The sequence below is a fragment of the Tursiops truncatus genome, chromosome 10 (genome assembly GCF_011762595.2).
Source record: "Tursiops truncatus isolate mTurTru1 chromosome 10, mTurTru1.mat.Y, whole genome shotgun sequence".
NCBI classification, from domain to species: Eukaryota; Metazoa; Chordata; class Mammalia; order Artiodactyla; family Delphinidae; genus Tursiops; species Tursiops truncatus.
The window spans coordinates 26,983,672-27,005,383 of record NC_047043.1 but is presented as its reverse complement, the minus strand read 5'-3'; the positions used below and the strand labels follow the sequence as shown (position 1 = coordinate 27,005,383).

The 21,712-nt window shown below is 40.9% G+C and overlaps 1 long non-coding RNA gene across 1 annotated transcript in view; it reads right to left on the bottom strand.

The window, feature by feature from the left end:
* LOC109552527 (uncharacterized) overlaps nt 1-15,619 on the bottom strand; it is a 366,036-nt gene extending 350,417 nt beyond the window's left edge. The window contains exon 1 of the long non-coding RNA XR_012334430.1: nt 15,512-15,619. This is a non-coding gene — a long non-coding RNA (uncharacterized lncRNA). The remainder of the gene's footprint in view (nt 1-15,511) is intronic.
* Between the last annotated feature and the right edge of the window lie 6,093 nt (nt 15,620-21,712).

Genomic DNA, 21,712 nt, shown 5'->3' with positions numbered 1-21,712 from the left:
AACCCGAATTTCTTTTATTTATTTATTTTTATTGAAATATAGTTAATGTATAATATTATGTTAGTTTCAGGTGTAATAATTATGATTTGACATTTGCTCTCATCCTCTAGTTTTTTAAGAAATAATGATTACATCCCTAGCACTGTTCCCTCCCTCCAGACACCTCACACTTTCATTCAGTTACAAGATAAGGATAGCACAAGGACACTACAATGGATACAAAGAATACAGATGGAGCTAACTCATATATGTTGAAATGATGAAATGCACCATTTCTACATTCAAGCATTCTTTCCAAAGATGTCCCAACCTCTCATTGCTCAGCCTGGAGTCTAGTGCTGTGAATACTGTTACCTCCTTCTTATGAAGATAACCTGATTGAGTCTTACTTCACAATGGCACTTGGTTCATCCTTAGGGATACACTGGGGAGGCTGAAGATTACTGGATTTTGGACTGTTCACTTGTAAGAAGTCTCATAATAAGAAATGTTCACATATTTTTTCCTACCCCAAAATCATAACTTCAGGGGTATGTGTAGACTCATTTGAGATCTTTTTTTTATTCTGTGTTCCAGGCATTGTTCTAAGTTACTGCATTCAACCCTCTGTGATAATTTTTTTAACATCTTTATTGGAGTATAATTGCTTTACAATGGTGTGTTAGTTTCTGCTTTACCACAAAGTGAATCAGCTATACGTATACATATATCCCCATATCACCTCCCTCTTGTGTCTCCCTCCCACCCTCCCTATCCTACCCCTCTAAGTGGACACAAAGCACAAAGCTGATCTCCCTGTGCTATGCAGCTGCTTCCCACTAGCTATCTATTTTACATTTGGTAGTGTATATATGTCCATGCCACTCTCTCACTTTGCCCCAACTTATCCTTCCCCCTCCCCATATCCTCAAGTCCATTCTCTAGTGGGTCTGTGTTTTTATTCCCATCTTGCCCCTAGGTTCTTCATGACCATTTTTTTTTTTTAGATTCCATATATATGTGTTAGCATACGGTATTTATTTTTCTCTTTCTAACTTACTTCACTCTGTATGACAGACTCTAGGTCCACCCACCTCACTACAAGTAACTCAATTTCGTTTCTTTTTTTTTTTTTTTTTTTTTTTGCGGTACGCGGGCCTCTCACTGTTGCGGCTTCTCCCGTTGCGGAGCACAGGCTCCGGACGCGCAGGCTCAGCGGCCATGGCTCACGGGCCCAGCCGCTCCGCGGCATGTGGGATCCTCCCGGACCGGGGCACGAACCCGCGTCCCCTGCATCGGCAGGCGGCCCCTCAACCACTGCGCCACCAGGGAAGCCCCAATTTCGTTTCTTTTTATGGCTGAGTAATATTCCATTGTATATACGTGCCACATCTTCTTTATCCATTCATCTGTTAATGGACACTTAGGTTGCTTCCATGTCCTGGCTATTGTAAATAGTGCTGCAGTGAACATTTTGGTACATGACTCTTTCTGAATTATGGTTTTCTCAGGGTATATGCCCAGTAGTGGGATTGCTGGGTCGTATGGTAGTTCTACTTTTAGTTTTTTAAGGAACCTCCATACTGTTCTCCACAGTGGCTGTATCAATTTACATTCCCACCAACAGTGCAAGAGGGTTCCCTTTTCTCCACACCCTCTCCAGCATTTCTTGTTTGTAGGTTTTTTGATGATGGCCATTCTGACTGCTGTGAGATGATATCTCACTGTAGTTTTGATTTGCATTTCTCTAATGATTAGTGATGTTGAGCATTCTTTAATGTGTTTGTTGGCAATCTGTATATCTTCTTTGGAGAAATGTCTGTTTAGGTCTTCTGCCCATTTTTGGATTGGGTTGTTTGTTTTTTTTTTTTGATATTGAGCTGCATGAGCTGCTTGTAAATTTTGGAGATTAATCCTTGGTCAGTTGCTTCATTTGCAAATATTTTCTCCCATTCTGAGGGTTGTCTTTTCATCTTTTTATGGTTTCCTTTGCTGTGCAAAAGCTTTTAAGTTTCATTAGGTCCCATTTATTTTTGTTTTTATTTCCATTTCTCTAGGAGGTGGGTCAGAAAGGATCTTGCTGTTGTGATATATTATTTATTACACTTTGCATAAAAGTAAACCAAGGAGGTTTAAAAATTTATCCAAGCATCTATAGTTAGTGACAAAGGAGGACCCAGGGAGCCCAGATGACCAGCTAATTAAAGGCAGAACACAACATAAAACTCAAGTTCCTGAGTTGGCAACAACAGTGGGCTCAAATAAATATCCAATCCCTTGATAGACTTACAAATTTAATATCTCCAAAGAGCATTCCTGACATTGATTGAAAATGACATTTCAACACTGAGGATGCACTGTCTTTCTTCTCTGGAGACTGAATGCTCTGAAGCATGAAAATGATGAAACACGGAGTGTATCTGGGGAACCCGCCGTGATTATGCCCCAGACTGCACTATCCCAGGCCCTCTCAGGGAAAAATACCAATGCCCACCCTGCTAACAAATATATATTCTTTCCCCTTTTAGGGTTTTTATTCCCAAAATATCTGCAGCCACCTCAGGGATGCTTATATATGTAACCTGGAGAACACTTCTGCTCCAGTAGCTTTGTAACATATGGTAACTCGTGGGTGTATTTTTTTCTTATGGAATCCGAGCAGCAGTCCCTCTGTACCAATACCTGGTATTCGAGCTTCTTGAGCTCCTACTGAATTGGTTTCATCAATCTTCTTTTCTTCCCCCATGGGTGAGGGGACATGACGTGCAAAGCACATACAGGTGTTAGAGTGTTCTAGCCTTGTCTCAGCAGTTTCCACAGAAGAATGTGTTGCACATGCCAGGCATTCATTTCAGTTATGGTGACCTTCATGGTGATTTTTTTTTCTCCTTTTCCCCATAATTCATCCTCCTGTTATGGACAAATTTGGGGCCTGTTATCATTTAGGAATCTTTCAGGTATGAATGAACGAATGTGACAGCCTTTAAGCAAACAAACAAAAAGGGCGGTTCACTTGCCCAAGTCTGATATCTGACTTCAGGCACCAGCTTGATCTAGAATTCAAAGGACATCTCGAGAATCCACCACTTTGTTCTCTTTGTTCAGATTTGGCTCCATTCTAGGGGGTCTACTTTATACAGCCCCCAAAAAACTCCAGGCTCCCACTTCTGTTTACCTCTCTGTCTCTAGGTGACCAACAACATCTGATGCCCACTAAGCCATCTGGCTATACCTCTTTTCTCCAGAAAGAAAAATGAGAACAAGGGAGTGAAGGTAATTGGAAGGGAGAAAGAAAGAGAGCTGAGATTTGTTGAGCAGCTACTATGCACCGAGACACTTGGTAGGTACTTGACCCTCTTTAATTAATTAAGCCCTCATGAAAGTCTCTTAGGAACATCATCTCCATTTTTAAGCTCATGCTTTTACCACACTGCCATTAAGGGCAGGGTTCCTCCTGTCGATCACTTTCCACAACATTCTATTATATCTTGCTCAGCCCATCAGTACTCGCCCTATCCTGTGCTTCATCTTACTTTCATCTCTCCTATACTCCACCAGCCAACTTTCCAGTTTCAAGTTTCCAAGGTGCCACGGGAGTTGTTTGTCTCTTTTTGTTTTCTCCTCCACTCTGAGCTTTAGGAAGTCCTGCTGTCTCCACTCTTCTCCTGATCCTTGGCCAACTAACTCCTCCTCAATTTTGGATCTTCACTTACATGTCCCTTTGACAGGGAGGCCTTTCCCAACATCCCAAATTAAATAAGACTACCTTAGTACCTACCCTATTTGTTGCAGTCTGTTTTATTTGGCTAGAGTTGACACACGAAGTGTAACTATGTGTGCAGTGATGGGCTTATGTCTCTAAATTCTGTCCTCTAGCTGAACTTTAGGCTCCATGAAGAAAAAGACTGTCCTTATTTTTTTCACATGTGCCTAGCATAGTGCCTGGCACAGAGTATGGCTCAAGACACATCGACTGGATAAAACTTTAAGATTAGTAAATGGATAAAAGAATAAAGGACATTTTCTCCTTCCTGAAATCCACCTTTACTTTGTTCAAGGTATATGTCACTGTGTGTGTTATATTAAAGTTATTTATTCACATGCGTTATTTTTTTAACTAGGCTGTAAGCTCTAAAGAGGAAAAATTCTATAATTTCTCTATGTATCCCCCCCCAGCCACCTTCTCTCTCTCTCTCTCTCTCTCTCTCTCTCTCTCACACACACACACACACACACACACACACACACACACACACACACACACCCAAGAAAATCCTATGCGGTAGATACCAAATAATAGTGTCTTAAATAAATGAGGCGGGAAAAAAGTAAGTGTCTCAAGATAAGTGGAGAAAAGCCAACTATGGTTTCACATGCTTCCTTTCCCAGGAATATTTGAACTGAAAAGAGCATCACTGAAGAGTTATGCCTGATAAGCTAATGGGGTTTCATGGAGTTCAGAGACCATTTTTCTCTTTTTTCAAATCCCATTCCATAAATAGGCTTCTCCTATTGGCCTCAACATGAACTTGGCTCTGTTTGTAAAAAAAAAAAAAAAAAAAAAACTGTAAATAACCTTAGGAGGTTCCCCCGCCCCAGTCTCCCACTTCCCTGTTCTTCACTTAATAATGTGATGGTGCCCATAAGTGCAGCATTTAGCCTCAGAGGGTGTGTTGATCAGCATCACCCAGCTCTCACTAGCAGCTTCCTGGTTCAGTTCAGGATCCCCCTGCTCCATCTTAATAATGGAATCCTCATTTAATGCCCGTCCAGCAAGATTCAGAAGCATTTCCTCTCTCAAATAAACACGTATCCAACCATTTTAAATTTCCAAGAAAAAAAAAGGCAGGGTTTGATTTAAAATGTGAGAGGACAATTATCCTGCATTCCTCTGGAATCACAGAATGAGCTCATTCATTCTGAACAGCAACACTGGGAGACAGCCTGGATGTTAAGTAGTATCATCCTGTCACCAAAAGACCAATGCGTCCAATTATCAGCAGCACCTTGCCCTCAGTAGAGCATAACCTGAAAGGTAACAGAGGAGAGCTCCTCAGCCCTGGGGCCAGGGTTTCGTGACCTAAACTCAAAAGCGAATTCGATCAGCACAATATGAGATGTCCAGCTCTCTCCCTAGTGTTCTGGGAAGGCTTCACTGGGCTAAATCATGGAGCTTAAGGTAATCCATTCACAAGCATGCACTGAACACCTCGATTGCTGATTTCTCCCTGTGCTAGAAGAGCTTAGATGTGTACCTCCCTCTCACTCACCTTCCAAATCCCACCCTGGAGCTGGGGACGGTCTCCACACTCGCTTTCCCAGTCCACGTGGGTATGTGTGTTGCGAGGGCAAGGGTGCTCTAAAGAGGAAGAATTAATACAGAAGTCTGGAACTCAGTGAGGATAAAAGGGGACCTCCGACTTTTCTGAGATGGACTGTTACTATCCTCAACCAGCAGCAGGCAATGGCTTTGAAAAGTAGAAAGAGAAACTCTTTAGCACTTGAAATATATTCATATTCATGCCACCAAAAGTCACCCTCAGCACTAACACTGGCGTCCTGTAATTTAGGTAGTAAACCTCTCCTCTGCCTACATTGTTACCCCAGAGGCACCAAAGAGGCTGCGCATCAAAGTTAAAATGCAAAACAGGGTGTGATTCAGTTCACCTTATGAAATCAAAAAAACTTGCCCCTTTCACGGTATAATTCTATATATGCTTATAAATATGAATATGAATACACAACACAAAATAATGCCTTCCAAAATGTGGCTGTTTGTATGGAACGTTAAAATGAATATTTGTCATTCTGGGATGTCTAGTATGCAAACATTTTTTTCTGTTTGAGGGAGTAGAGGTGGGGTTCCATCTCCTACTACCTAAAAAGAAAAGGAAAAAAAGTGTCCTTCCCAGCCCTCTGGCAGTTGGGGCATGGCTGTCAGACATAACATTAGCCAGCAGACGTCCCAACTGAATTTTTGAACCTTGAGAAAATAATACAAAAAATTTCAGAGGAAATTAAGACCTCAATAAAAAACTAGAAAGCAGAATCTATAAGAATTGTACGACATGACCAAGTAGTCTAACGTCTGAAAATCAACCAATGTAATACACCATATCAGTAGAATAAAGGACAAAAGCCACATGATCATCCCAACAGGTGCAAAATAAAAGCACTGCACAAAATCCAATACCACTTCATGACAAAAAAACAAAAACCAAAAAACTCAACAAACTAGGAATAGAAGGAAACTTTCTCAAGCTGATAAATGGCACCATGGAAAACTGACCTAATATCATACTTAATAGTGAAAGACTTAATGTTTTTCCCCTAAGGATCAGGAACAAGATGAGGATATGCACCCTTGCCACTTCTATTCAACATCGTACTGAGGTTCTAGCCATGGTGATTAGGCAAGAAAATGAAATAAAAGGCAACTAGATTGGAAACAAACAAGTAAAACTATTCCATTTTCAGATAACATGATATTGCATATAGAAAATCCTAAAGAATCCACTAAAAAGCTAACTGAATAAAATGCATTCAGCAAATTTGCAAGGTAGAAGATCAATATACAAAAACCAACTGTGTTTCTATACGTTACCAGTGAGCTATCTGAAAATGAAATTTTGAAAAACTCATTTAAAATAGCATCCTAAAGATCAAATTTGTAATAAATTTAACAGAAGAGGGATAGAACATACACTATAAAAACTATAGAAACGTTGAAAGCGATTAAAGAAGGAATGTGTTAAAACCTAACATTTATGATACCACACATCCCCTGTTTTACTCTAGATAAAATCCTTATGAAGTTTTTCCGGTGGAAACCAGTGAACTTTTTTAACAGCTTTGGGAATTTTTTTGTATGATAATTTTTAAAATTGAAATGTGTACTCTTCAAACGAATTAAGGCTTGAGGTTTTCCAGGAGTCACCTTTTAAAAGTGTTTGTACACATTTTAATACTTTGATATTTTCTAATTTGGTTTTGTATATTTTTATGTGTACACAGTGTACAGACTTTCTTTCTTCTAAATAAAACATGTTTTCATTTGTCTAAAAAAATTTTAAAAAAGAATCTGTTTACTCAGAGCAGCTGTGGTGAAATTAAGAGTTAAGCACTAGCAGAGCATCTAAGGATGAAGATGCTTCTGACAACAGGGACTGACTTCCTGGAGGCCAGTCCAGTGATAATGTAGAAAGGGATGCTCCTATTTCCAGGATGAAATTTTGGTTGTGACATGACTTCAAATTTTGGTCAGTTTTCTTAGTCTATTTCTTCGGCCCTCCCTTAAATTCAGAGATCTGTGTATTACCCTTTCAATAAATTCCATTTAGCCAGAATTGGTTTCTATTTTTTTGTAACCAAGAACCCTGACTGGTATGGGTATTATTGCTGCTTAGTTTTCCTCCTCTCCTAAAGATTTCACTTAGAAAGGAAAAGCCCTTATAATTCCTAAAATATATACATAGTTTTAGCCCTAAGTGCCATTGTTTTCCCAATGTTTAACTCATTTTCACAAAAACATTCTAACTTAATAAGAATAACCTCGTAAAGCATATATGATTAATCCTATTTTTATAGGTGATAAAACTAAAGTTAAAAGAGGTTACATGATTGTCTAAGAGAGGGTAGACCTCAGATGGAAATATAGATCTGCTGAGTCTAAATCCCGAGTAATTTCTACTATAATAAGCTGCTTCCTTAATTTTCTGTCCTCAAAGCACAAAAAGCATGTTAGCTGGCCTCTCCCTAAGGAGGATGGCATTGAGCTTAAGTAGACCCCCACACTAAAGAACACTAAAAACTCAGCAATAAAGAAATAGTTACATGAATTACTTATATGCAGTCAATGGAATAGAAAACAGTCATTAACAGTTATGCTTTCAAAAGTATTTAATGACATGACAATATTAGTTGCAAATTTTAGGATAAACACTCAGAAACAAATCCAATTTGCAGACATATGTTCTGTCTTATATATGTGTGTACATGTATTAGACAGACATAAGTATTATAAAAAGTGCTAAGCATTAATAACAGAAAGATAAGGAAAGAAAAGAGTATATTGTGTATTTGAGGAGAAATAGCAGAAGATAAGCAATTATAAAGACAATAAATAGCTCTAGTCTTGGGCCTTGAAAAGACTGGGCCCATGCAATCCTACCATGCTATACTCACCAAAAACCTATTGCGTGCTCAAGTCCCTGAGAAAGCCACACCTTTCCTTTCTGTGTCAGAGGTTCCCATCACTTTTGGATTGCTTGTGGCTCTCACAGCTTCCCCAAACAGCCAAGTCCTCCCATAGCTTCCTGAATGCTGACCTCTCCTGGCCATTTCTGATATTGCACTTCTTCCAATTGAGACACATTTAACATTGAAGCAGCTCAACCTGCTCTCTTCACCCGTTGCAGATGAGCTAAAATGACCACAGGTGCCTAAGAGGCTAACGCTGCTGGAGACCCACTGCCAATAATCCTCCTTGGTGTCAGTCTTGCCATTATCCAAATCCAAGTTCACCCTGGGTGGGCATTCTTAACAGCTCTCTCACCACCTAGCCCTGTGCACTGGAGACTTCTCTGTTGTGGACACTTTTAGACTCAGGGAGTTTTTCCAGACAGGGTTTCCATCACTGATTTGAATTTTCTCACTCTCATCTGTGTTCCCTGGTTTTATGCCTTTCTGCTCACATCTGTGTCCTCTTTCTGCCTCATTGAACAGTACGACTGGCTTTGATAATTAAGAGTCTTCACAGCAGCCGATAAAACTGCTGAATTTGGCAGCAATATCAGTTATGAGAGAAGGAAGACTGGGCCCTTGGATGACTGAAACTCCATCTGTCACTCTGGGGAACTCTCAATGTTAGGAGCTGTGTCCTCACATCTAAAAGGAGGCTCCACAGGTCTCCAGCTGTGATGGGAAACAGAGCCTCATTGTGGTCAGTGTTAGGGTCATCATGCCACCACCAAGCAAACTAATAGATCATAAAACTGTTGTAGCCACTAATGACCAGTGGGCTCTCAACACAAGCAGCCCAACACAATCACCTGATGAGGGCATTTCTCAGTCTTTCAAGCAATATTTTCTCTTCATGCCGAGAGTTAATGGCTGGCTAGGATCAAATTAGAAAGCAAAGCTTTAACAATGAAGACTATCCAACTGGTAAAATGCGTCCGATACCATCTATATTATGGTCATAGCCTGACAAACAATGTTAGATGGATTATTTTAGATGATACAGATTTTCAATGATAGCCTTGGGATTTTCTAAGGGCCGTTCCCTTAGAAAGCATACACACGATTTTGAGTGTTTCTGAGCATATCTGTGACCAGTCTTTCTGAATTTAAACTGTTATAGGGCCCACTAAATCACACAAATTTCACCCCAGGGATGAGAAAGAGGAGTAGGGAGAAGTGGAGAAGAAACAGCACTAACCACAATGAAGCAAGTGTGGGGCTGTTTAAGTAAGAGGCTGTGAAGCTCTGCATTTCCAGTCTGCAGAGTCAGCTGGAAGCACTGTCCTCAATCATGGTCTCCATTTCCCAGTGAATCTTTGTATCTTGCCTACAGCATGTCTGTTTTCAATTTAAGTCAAGTTTATTTCAGGCCTTGGGCCTGTGGAGTCCTGCTAAGGACAAGGTCGTATAATCTGAACAATCTGTCTTTGTTTTCTTAGGGTGCAATTTCTTTGCCTTTGCAAGGAGCCTGGGACCATGAGTACCCATTTTACACAAACATGTGATGAAGAGAAATATAATCAAACAGGGAGTATTTAAGAACCTAAACTTACACGGATATAGAGGACAAACTAGTGGTTACCAGGGGGGAGCTGGAAGGGCAAGATAGGGATAGAGGATTCAGAGGTACAAACTACTGTGTATAAAGTAAGCCACCAAGGATATATTATACAGCACAGGGAATATAGCCAATATTTTATAATAGCTATAAATGGAGTATAACCTTTAAAAACTGTGAATCACTATGTTGTACACCTGAAATTTATATAACATTGTATACCAATTACACCTCAATAAAAAAAATTGTTTTAAAAAAAGAACACAAGCTTGGTCTTGACATTGTGAAGGATATATTAGAAATATATATTAGCTGGAATGCGTTCAGTGCAAGCAACTGAATACACAGCTAAAACTGGTTTAATTGGTAAGAACAGTTATTTTCCCCCGTAACAAAAATTCTGGAGTCCAGGCAGTTCCAGGGTCTGTGTAGTGTTGACTTAAAAAAATGTATGCACAATGTGAGAGTTGCGAGTTAAGTTTTATCTGGGACTAAATGAGGACTGCAGCCCAAGACACAGCATTTCAGATAACTCTGAGAAACTGCTCCTTTGAGGAGGGGAGGGGAAGAGCCGGGTTATATAGGAGGTTTTTCAACAAAGAGCAGGTAATTGGGAAGTCAAAAGATTACTGTTAAATAAAGAAAACCAGACATCTCAAGTTAAGGAATTTAGAGCTTTTCTATGTATGGAAAGATGCAAGAGTCTGGGCTCACTGAAATCACTCCTGTGATATGCACCTCAGCTATCTGGGGCCAGGAGCCTGTGTTTTCACATCCTGAGTTTCCTCGGGGCTCACCAGCCCATGTTGGAGGGCTGCAATCATTGGTGACTGTGACATCCTTTGTTTATTGATATGGCAGGAAATATTCCATTTATAAATATTCCATTTATATATTTATATATTCCATTCAGTAGTGACTCAATAGAATCAGAGGCCCATGTTCCATACAGCTTTCCACTCTGCCACTCTTAAATTACTGACTCTCCCTTTTGGCTCTTCTCCTTGGAGTGGCATGAGCGCCATCAGAGTTCTAGACAACCACAGAGAGGCAGAAGACAGGATATTTTATTTTCATGCATTTTTCAAATAAGAGAGTTAAATATTTCCCAGAAACCACAGAGCTGATTTTCATTTAGGTCTTATTGGCTAGAATTGGGTCCCCTGCCCAAGTCTTAGCTGCTGGAGAATGCAGCCAAGGGAGTATTTAGGCATCTTCAGCCTCTACGGTAGGAGGAGGATTCTGCCAGCAAGGAAACACAAAGGCACTTGTAGGATGCTTCAGCAGTCAACACAACCCGCCACAGTACCAGGTACACTTTACTCTCAAAGAGCTTACAATTAATAATAACATCATTTTGTATGGTGATTGACAGTTCACAAAGTCCTTTTGAATAAATTACCTCAGTTAATCTTCACACTGCCCTGCAAAATAGATTAAATTACCCTTTCCATATTTTTAAGGAGGAAATTAAATCTCAGTATGGAAAAAGACTAGTAATATAGTACAAATTAAGCTTCTTCAACCTTGTAAGTCTACTAGTAAACAAACTTAGAAATCACAGGGATCAACTGGAATTGGAACTAGGTAGGCAGATCGCCACCAAAAATCAGCCAATAGTCTAGGAGAAGAGGAAATGAGCAGACAAGAAAAAATGAATACCCAGTGAATAGGTAAATCTAAGACAGGGGTCATGAATGCAAGCCCTACTGAGAAGTTTAATTCTACAGTATTTATTGGGCACTTACTGTTTGTGCAAAGTTTAGACTGTGGAGAAAATCAATGTGAATTAGACTTAGTCTGTGCTCTAACAGCAGAGTCTAATGTAGTCCCAATTAGTAAATGCTCTGACAGAAACATGTAACTCAATATCTCATGAATAGTTGAGGGAAGCAAAAAGAATGTAGGCAGATTTTAGAGAGTAGGACACCACAGTCTTTTATTCAGCGCTCTTCTCCCTCCACATGTGATGTTCATTGTTAATGAGTTTATTTTCTTCCTACGCAACTATTTTTGGTTCCCAGATCATTTGACATGAACACCAACCAGCCAGGATGAATGTTGGCCAGGGTGCCATATTCTTTTTCTTTTTTTTTTTTTTTTTTTTTTTTTGCGGTATGCGGGCCTCTCACTGTTGTGGCCTCTCCCGCTGCAGAGCACAGGCTCCGGACGCACAGGCTCAGGAGCCATGGCTCACGGGCCCAGCCGCTCCGCGGCATGTGGGATACTCCCGGACCGGGGCACGAACTCGTGTCCCCTGCAGTGGCGCAGTGGTTGACAGTCCGCCTGCCGATGCAGGGGACACGAGTTCGTGCCCCGGTCCGGGAAGATCCCGGGCCCGTGAGCCATGGCCGCTGAGCCTGCACGTCCGGAGCCTGTGCTCCACAAGGGTAGAGGCCACAACAGTGAGGGCCCACGTACCGCAAAAAAAAAAAAAAAAAAAAAACCTAGGTTCCATCCAAAATTTCGCCTAAAACACAGTTATTTAGCCCTACCTTTTCTACATCTTTCTAGGTTTTTTTTTTCTTAAATCTGTACCAGTAGGGAACTTGGAATGAATTTGCTCTATGCAGATCCTTATGAAAATGATGCAATTAGAAACAGGGAGAGGTGCTGGAAAGCAGCAGGAAGCTCAGAAAGTAGACAAAAATTTTCTGTACGCTAATGTAAAGTGGAGTTAAACATTTTCCCTACCCTCAGTATTCTTTAAAAAACTAAGGTGACCTGGCCTTACAAAGGAACTTCTAGTCTTGAGCTGATGGGATGTGCTCAGTTGAATAAAGTCTCAAATAATAATTAATTTTTTCCACTTTAAAATTTTTCAGAGATTATTCCATTCAATGGAACTCTCATAAGAGAGGTAGAAAACAGAAATTATTAAAAGTACAAAAAACAAGCAAAAAGTATTCACTGGCATTGTCTGCTGGGAGAGGTCATTAAGAGGACATGACCACCAGCTGACCCAAGAGCTGAACCCAGGCAATCGGAGGTGCCTCACCCGCTTCCCTTTCCTTGGAATGTACGTCCCACCCACTTTTCCCATAGCCGAAGACATTTCAAGGACAATTCTTGAGAGAGCACTGTTTTGTTGAGACCATCTGGACTGAATACGTGACTGAACCCAGTCAAGGCCTCTACATAAACTCTTAAGATTCTGATGGATGGGTGTGGAGATCTACTCAGCTTACACTCATCCAAGACAAGCCTCAGGTGTAAGCTCCCTTGCCTATTAAAACTTATCACCTGCCAATCTGGAGCGATCTACCTATCTCCTCGTTCTCTCTTTGCCCTCCACGTATGGAGGCCAATTTCAGATTTCACCCACCGAGCTCCCAAGGCTGCAAACCAACACTGTCTGACCTTCAAGTAAACAGAACAAATTCAGATTTGTGGTCATGTGAACTCCGCCTGCACATGGCCTTTCAAAAAATATTTCAGGGACCAGTCCTCCAAGAGTCATTTAGTATCTCATGCAACAGTGACAGCTTATTGCATATAAAGGTGAGAATTGTTGTTGCGATGTGTACAGTTGATGGAGAATAACAGCAGCCTTCTCAGCAGCTAATAAAAGGCCATCTGGAGACACCCTTCAACACTGATGTTACATTTCATTTTTTTAATGCACTAGAGATTGCATGGAAAATTAAGTTTTGTGAAAGCCAGCAAAGTGGCATGCTCTTGCCTTTCCTTAGGACTTTGTCACTTGTATTCATAATATTGTTTCTAAGCTGACAAGGTGACGCAAATCAAATCCATTTTTAGAACTTACTTTGGCTTTACTGTTGTAGATTTCTATATATCACAAATCCACACCTTGGAAACAGACTAAATAAATAACATATCCTATGTACTAGTGTCCTCTGATATCTTTAGTAGTCAAAGTAAAGTAGAAAATCTGATATTTTTTTCCCTTCCAGTCTTAACTGAGTGAAAAATTGTGTCATTGTCTTCTTGGATAACCCACACATTTTTCTCCCTCCCTGAGGGAAGTAAAACTAACATTCTTCAGTGTTTACTCTGTCTGAGACATATATTCATATACAAAACATTCAAGGAGGGTGACAGAAAACTGAGGCCCAGCAGGACAAGCAGATGAAGTTGCCCACAATCCAACATCTGGAAAAAGGCTGAACTAGAACTTGGGTCAATCTAATGCCCAAGTCCATGCTCTTTCCACAACTGGACATGATTCACAGAGGCTGAGCTGATACACAACCAAAAAAACCTAGAGAGGAGAGATATATATATGTATATGCAATGGAATATTACTTAGCCACAAAAAGGAATGAAATAATGCCATTTGCAGCAACATGGATGAACCTAGAGGTCATACTAAGTGAAGTAAGTCAGACAAATATCTAATGATATCACTTATATGTGGAATCTAAAAAAAATCATACAAATGAACTTATTTACAAAACAGAAATAGACTCAAAGACGTAGAAAACAAACTTATGGTTACCAAAGGGAACGGGGGGGTGGATAAATTAGGAGTTTGGGATTAACATACACACAGTACTACATATCGATATAAAGCGAATAAACAAGGACCTACTATATAACGCAGATATTCAGTATCTTGTAATAACCTATAACAGAAAAAATCTGAAAAAAATATATATACACACTGTACACCAGCTGTACACAACATTGTACACTGTATATCAACTATACTTCAAAATAAATAAATTAAAAAAACACATGCCTAGAGAAGCCACTTGATCAACAGAATGAAAAGAAGAAAAAGGAAATGTATTTTCATATTGCAATCAGAATCTTAGAACTAGAGGCCCCCAGACAGTGACCTCAACACACTGGCACCGCTCCCTCCCCAGCCCTAGTCCCCAGGGTGGGGTTGAGGGTTTCGTTCCCAGGCTCTGCTGGAGTCCCCTGACTGCATCTGAGACAGGAAGACAAGAGCACAGCCATTTTGGAAAAGGACCAGGGAACGCCTTGGGCAAAACAGGCCTTGGAAGCCAAAGAACAAGGGCCCTGCGGGCCTGAGTCCCAGAAGGGGGGAAAAAACAGGCTTAAAAGATTAACTTTATCTCCTTTACACTGACGAGTACACCTAGCTGCCATAACACAAAAAGCTCAACTATACATTTGCACCTTATCCGTTCCTGTGCTTTCTTGCAGGAAATTCTCCTGCATTTCTTTCCTTTCAGAGAAGCACTTCCCATTCCTGACAGCCACCCTGGAGCCCCCTGCTGCTGATTAAAGAAATTATCAGTGATTATGAGACACACCTGTCTTCTGTTTTAAACGCAACTTGCCCTGGGGAGCTGGCCCTTTTCCCCCCCTGCTTTCTCCGTTGTGCACATTCTATCTCTTCTAATAAAAAGTTTTGCTTGTCTAAGAGTCTTGAGGAAGCGATATTCATTTCTACGGTATCGCTGTCCAAGAATCTGGAAAGGGCCGTGCACCAGCTCATGAAGGTATGCTCCAGGTTAGAGGGAAAAGCTAAAGGGATTCGCTACCAGATCCCCGGCGCCCGGCCAGGGTGGGGAGGGGTCTCCGCGCCCTGAGAGGGGGACGGTCACTGGGCAGGAGGACGTGTCCAGGGGGAGCGCCGAGGGTTCCAAAAGGTAGCAGGAGTCGAGGATGGAGAAGAGGGGAGGCCTCGCGGGTGGAATCTTGAACAAACATGGCCTCGGAGCCAAAAGGGTGGAAGGCGCAGGGATAGAGGGTGCTTTGAAGCTACTGGCCTGGACCGAAACGCGTCTGACTCACCTCAGTCGGTCTTCTGAACTGCGAGGACCCCGGAGACGGCGCTAGGCAAGCGGGTCCGACCCTTTTCAGGCCCCCCCTGTCCGCAGGTTGAGCTCCCGGAAGCAGCGGGACGCCTCGGCAATGTTGGGTCTGTTTCCGCCCGGAGGGCGTGGCACATCGATTCTCGCGTTTTTTCCGGGACCAATTGGTGAGCCCTACTGTGTGCCCTGCGCCCACCTCGGGGCCCAGCGGGGACCCAGACAGCCCCGACCTACCCTCCCAGGGCACACAGGCCAAGGGTTCTTAGATTCTCGTCTCTTATTACTTTCCGTTTCCCCGGGACCCTGGAAAGGCTGCGGGCATACCCAAGCTGCCCAATAAATGTGTATTGAATAAAAAGAAAAAATCTTAGCAATAGAAAGCATTATACCCATCAATACCCACAATAGTTTGCTTCCACATCACCCGCATATCTTCAGTACCAGTAAGTGGACCCTCAGCAAAAATATGAAGTAAAACATGTTTTCCTGTGCATGCATACGCACACACATGCATGCATGCACACAAATACACACATACATACCTGTTAAAAATACTCAAATTGGGCTTCGCTGGTGGCGCAGTGGTTGAGAGTCCGCCTGCCGATGCAGGGGACACGGGTTCGTGCCCCGGTCCGGGAAGATCCCACATGCCGCGGAGCAGCTGGGTCCGTGAGCCATGGCCGCTGAGCCTTCGCGTGCGGAGCCTGTGCTCCGCAACGGGAGAGGCCACAACAGTGAAAGGCCCGTGTACCGCAAAAAAAAAAAAAAAACAAAAAAACACACAACCAAAAAAACCTTTGTTGCCAATTTCCCATTGTTCAGGAAAACCCATCGCAAGAATGTGCCTCAATTTTCCCTTCTTCTCTGCCCCTGCCCCCATTCTATTACTCACACAAATACCCTTTTTATTCTCTTAGCTCCTTTATACTCTCTCCCAGATCAAAATGTATGTGCGTAAAAAGATCTAATATGAATTGTCAACACTTCTCCCAGAGTTACAGTTTACTCTCAGTCCTAACTAGAATTAAAGATGTGGTCTGCTGTTAAAGGAATCTCCAGCACAACTAAGCATGTGAGAAAGTATATTTGGGGGTGGCATCTTTGAAATCATCCTAGTTGATTATTTCTTCTCTTGGTCTACAAATTTATTGTCCAACTGAGCAGTGACTTTGATGAGAGTCAGAAATTTTGTGTTCTCACAGCATCATGTGGAGACTTCCTTCACATCATGTAGTCACAATCTTCCTGTGAGTTCATCTCCTGCAAACTGGCTACCATCTCCTTGAGAGGAACCATGTCGTATGTACACATTATTTTTATTTCCAAGGGCTAGAAGTGAGGCTAGCATAAAGTGTAATAATTACTATAGAAAACGTTGATTGGTCTTTCTCTGCAGGCTGCACAGTTCAAAGGGGGTTCCATGCACTATCTCATTTAATCCTTAAGACAAACATTTGACATGGGCTCTGCTGTTATGCCCCCTTCAAGGTGGAAAACAGCAGCACAAAGTATGCAGGGCTGTGACAGTGCAAGACTACAAAGTAAATGGCTCTCCCTGGAGGTGGGCAGTGCACAACTGTGCAGAATTAGCAACAGCCCTCTCAGTCAATGCTTTTAGAATCAAATTTAAATTTTCAATTGAATAGTAGGCTTTTATCAGATATATCTGTAATTCTGAAGAATAATTTTAGAGGTCTTGATACCTTAAACCAAAGAACATGTTAGAGGTAAAGACAGCCATCTGCCTAGTGTCCTTCACAACTTATTGTCCAGATAACCATTTATTCTGACAGAAAATTGTCACTAACATTGCTCTGATGACCATATGGTCTAACGAGAATGAGAAAACTAAAGGAGAGAATAGAACAGATTGTTTGAAGTAAAGATAGTCCAGAAAATCTGAGAATATCATCAATGTTACTCTACTACAAGTTTTAGGCTATTTTGGTAATAATTTAACATGAAAATGTCTCTTTTCTATAAACATATGTAATGCGTACTGGCCACGTGGAGCTCTGCTAAAACATAATAAAATCTTGTATGTCTTTATTTTCTAAAAGTAATAGCATATTAGGGCTTCCCTGGTGGTGCAGTGGTTAAGAATCCGGCTGCCAATGCAGGGGACACGGGTTCGAGCCCTGGTCCCGGAAGATCCCACATGCCGCGGAGCAACCAAGCCCATGTGCCACAACTACTGAGCCTGCACTCTAGAGTCTGCGAGTCACAACGACTGAAGCCTGCGCGCCTAGAGACCATGCTCCACAACAAGAGAAGCCACCGCAATGAGAAGCCTGCACACCACAACGAAGAGTAGCCCGTTTGCCGAAACTAGAGAAAGCCTGCGCGCGGCAACGAAGACCCAACACAGCCAAAAATTAAAAAAAATAAAAAGAAACAGCATATTAGAATTTAACAACTGAGAGTCAACCAATAGAAGTACACATTACATGAATTCATGGCATTTATCTGAATTGATATTTTGTCCATGGTCTCAGAATCAAAAGGATATTCGAGTAATCCTGAAAGAAGTTATTAAATTCTGCATTTCTCTTTTTAAAGGACTTTTAACGGAATCTGTATATTGAGTTGTGTATAAATATTCCTAATATCATTCTCTGATCTCATGGTAAATGGAAAGAGAAGGTCAGTATAACAATAAGAGGCTCAAGTGCAGAGGGAGGAAACATGCCATGAAGAATTAGTAACTTAAAATGAGTTAGTGTGAATTAGGGATGGATTTACTGAATAGAATTCAATAGCAATCTCATATCCAAGGTCATAGTCTAGCTTCACTGCTAACGAATTGCTCATTTTAGCACAAATGCAGTACAGTTCATGAACAATTATCAACATTTAGTTTTATCAACCATAGATCACAATCACAAAGGATGACATTAGGTGCATCTAAGTAGATTATTAAAGAAATTTTGTTTATAGCACCTATGGGTTGCCAGAATGGGCATCATTTCGAATATTTTCAGGGAAATAGAATAATCCTGAACTTAGGGAGACACCTACAGGTAGAGCAGAAAAATCAAATAACGTAAAAGGAGTATCTGAGAACCAGAAAACAATAATATTGTTTAATCAGGAAAACCAAAATAATTTTCTTTGAAAATAGTTTTGAATGCTGAGAGCATTTTTCATAATGATAAGCACAAATTATATAAGAATATCTTAGTAGAAAAAAATATATATATTTTTTTAATTTTATGTCTCAACTTTAAGGTACTTATAAAAATCAAACTTCGTCAAATGGTCTAAAGCATGGTCCATAATTGTTGGAAATGGGTCAGGATTTACCTATTGGTAGAAATAACATTAGTTGCGATCACCATTACTATTATCATCATCATCATTTTTACTGAGTGTCTACCAAATAGCAACAAGTATATTTAGATATTCATCACTTTGGTAAGTTTTTTTTCATTTAAAATAAAAATACCCCTGGTTGGACTTCCCTGCTGGCACAGTGGTTAAGAATCCGCCTGCCAATGCAGGGGACACAGGTTCAAGCCCTGGTCTGGGAAGATTCCACATGCCGCGGAGCAACTAAGCCCGTGCGCCACAGCTACTGAAGCCCACGCGCCTAAAGCCTATGCTCTGCAACAAGAGAAGCCACCGCAATGAGAAGCCCAGATACCGCAACAGAGCAGCCCCCGCTCGCCGCAACAGAGAAATCCCGCGCGCAGGGACGAACACCCAACGCAGCCAAAAATAATAAAATAAATTTTAAAAAATAAAAATAAAAATACTCCTGATAAAACAAACATGGTCAGTGCCAGCAGACATTTATGCCTTAACGTAAATGATTTTAAGGTTCTTTCTTAAAGAAAATTTTGAGTAGTATGAAGTGGATAGGAATATACAGATACTAGTGGAGAGTGATGGTGATGAATAGCATAATCTTGTCTGTGAATATAGACCTAGAGCTGTTTAACAGCCCCCCATCCCCACCCCATTAAATGAATCCCCACTCCCTGAAATGGAAATCAGAATTCATCCGGTTTTCTTTTGTTGCTTATCCCTCCTACTTCTATGCAGGTTTTGCTCAGAAAGGCTGCATCTTCGAAGCTCTCCTCCACTGCCTATATTACTATGATAATATTCATATTTATATAACACTTATATTTCCATTGAAGGAAAGGATTTGACATCTTCAGATGCCTAGAGACATCATTCTAGTATACTTCCAAAGCCGGAAAAGCTTCTAAAGCTCTGGTATTGACCAAAAAATTATTAGAAAACAAATCCTGTAATTCTGACTTTTCCTAATGTTGACATTATGCCAGTGTATCCAGTCGTGAAATCACTGCACATCAAAAAAGGTCCACAAAAGAACTAAAATGGGTGAGAGGAGAGCAGATTCCACACAGCAAATACTTAAGGATCAAGAGCCTTTGTTTTTTTTTTAAAGACAAAAGCCAGATTCTGTTGATTCAATCTTCCAAAAATAAGATCATAGTCTCTCCATCTTTGCCATCTCTGAGCAGCACCTAAGCAGCAGATAAGCTTAGATACTTAGAATTTCCGTATTATATTATTGTAACAGTCTCTCAATTCTTATCTCCAGTCTCGACTCCATTAAAAGGCATCTTCCACACAGCTGTTATGCTGAAACAAATCTCATCAGATTATTTCCCTGGTTAAAACCCTTCTATGAATCTCTTTATCTTCAGGATAAAGTCCAAATCCCTGAACTGTACAAAATCGGTCAGCACCTACCTTCCCAGTTTCATGACTTAACATTCATTCTTGTTTAATAATAACAACTAACATTTATAAAACATGCACCATATGCCAGGGCTGTCCTAAATACTTTTTTGTTGTGTTAAAACATACAAAACATAAAATTTATGATGTTAACCATTTTTAAGTGTAAAGTTCTGTGGCTTTAAGTACATTTACATTGTTGTGCAACCATCACCACCTGAAACTCTATACTCATTAAATATTAATTCCCCGTCCCCTGCACTCCCCAGGCCCTGGCAAGCACCATTCTACTTTCTGACTCTTCTATGTACCTCATATAAGTGGAATCATTCAATATTTGTCCTTTTGTAACTGGCGTATTTCACTCAGCATAACGTCTTCAAGATTCATCCATTATTACGTGTGTCAGAATTTCCTTCCTTTTTAGAAATAAGCTGAATAGTGTTCTGTTGTATGTATATACCACATTTTGTTTATCCATTCATCTGTCAGTGGACACCTGGGTTGCTTCTACCTTTTGGCTATTGTAAATGATGCTGCCATTAACATTAATATACATAGGTTAATGTACAAATATCTGAGTAACTCCCTGCTTTCAATTCTTGTGCATGTATACCCAGAAGTGGAATTGCTGGGCCATATGGTAACTGTTTTAATTTTTTTGAGGAATAATATCACCTTCCACAACAGCTGTATAATTGTACATTCCCATTAGCAATGTCAAAGGGCTCTGTGATAGTTAATTTTATACGTTGACTTGACTGGCCATGGGGTACCCAGATTAAACATTATTTCTAGGTGTGTCTGTGAAGGTGTTTCTGGCTGAGATTAGCATTTGAATCAGTGGACTTGGCAAAGCAGACTGCCCTCCCCAATGCAAGTGGGCAACATCCAGTCTGTTGAGGGCCTGGAGGAGGAAGGAGATTGGAGGAAGAAGGAATTCACCACTTTTTTCCATCTAACTGAGCTGGGACATCTCATCTCTTCTCTGGCCCTTGGACTGGGATTTACACCACACGCTCCCCTGGTTCTCAGGCCTTCAGACTCAGACTGAATCACACCACTGCCTTTTCAGATACAGACACCCCCGGTTCACATCATCATTCTGGAGGAAGCCATGGTAACAGCCTGAGCACTTTCATTTTAGGGACTATTCATAAAGATCCACTCTCCTGAGTCTTAAGCCAAGCCTAGCAATAACAGGGTCACGTGTTCACGTTCAGGAAGAAAGTAAAGTCAGACCTGAAGGAATATTCTGCCATTTCCCCCCCGCCTCCCCATTCCAACTTTGGGTCTGATATAATACACTTACGAAGTAATTCTGGTAGAATTTGGCTGAGGACTACAATCACAATATAGTCCCTACATAAACACTCCCATTATTTTTTCCAAGATAGGTATAATTATTTTACATATATGGATTACATCCTCTGGTGTTCAAGTCAATGTAAAACTAAATTAAAGAATG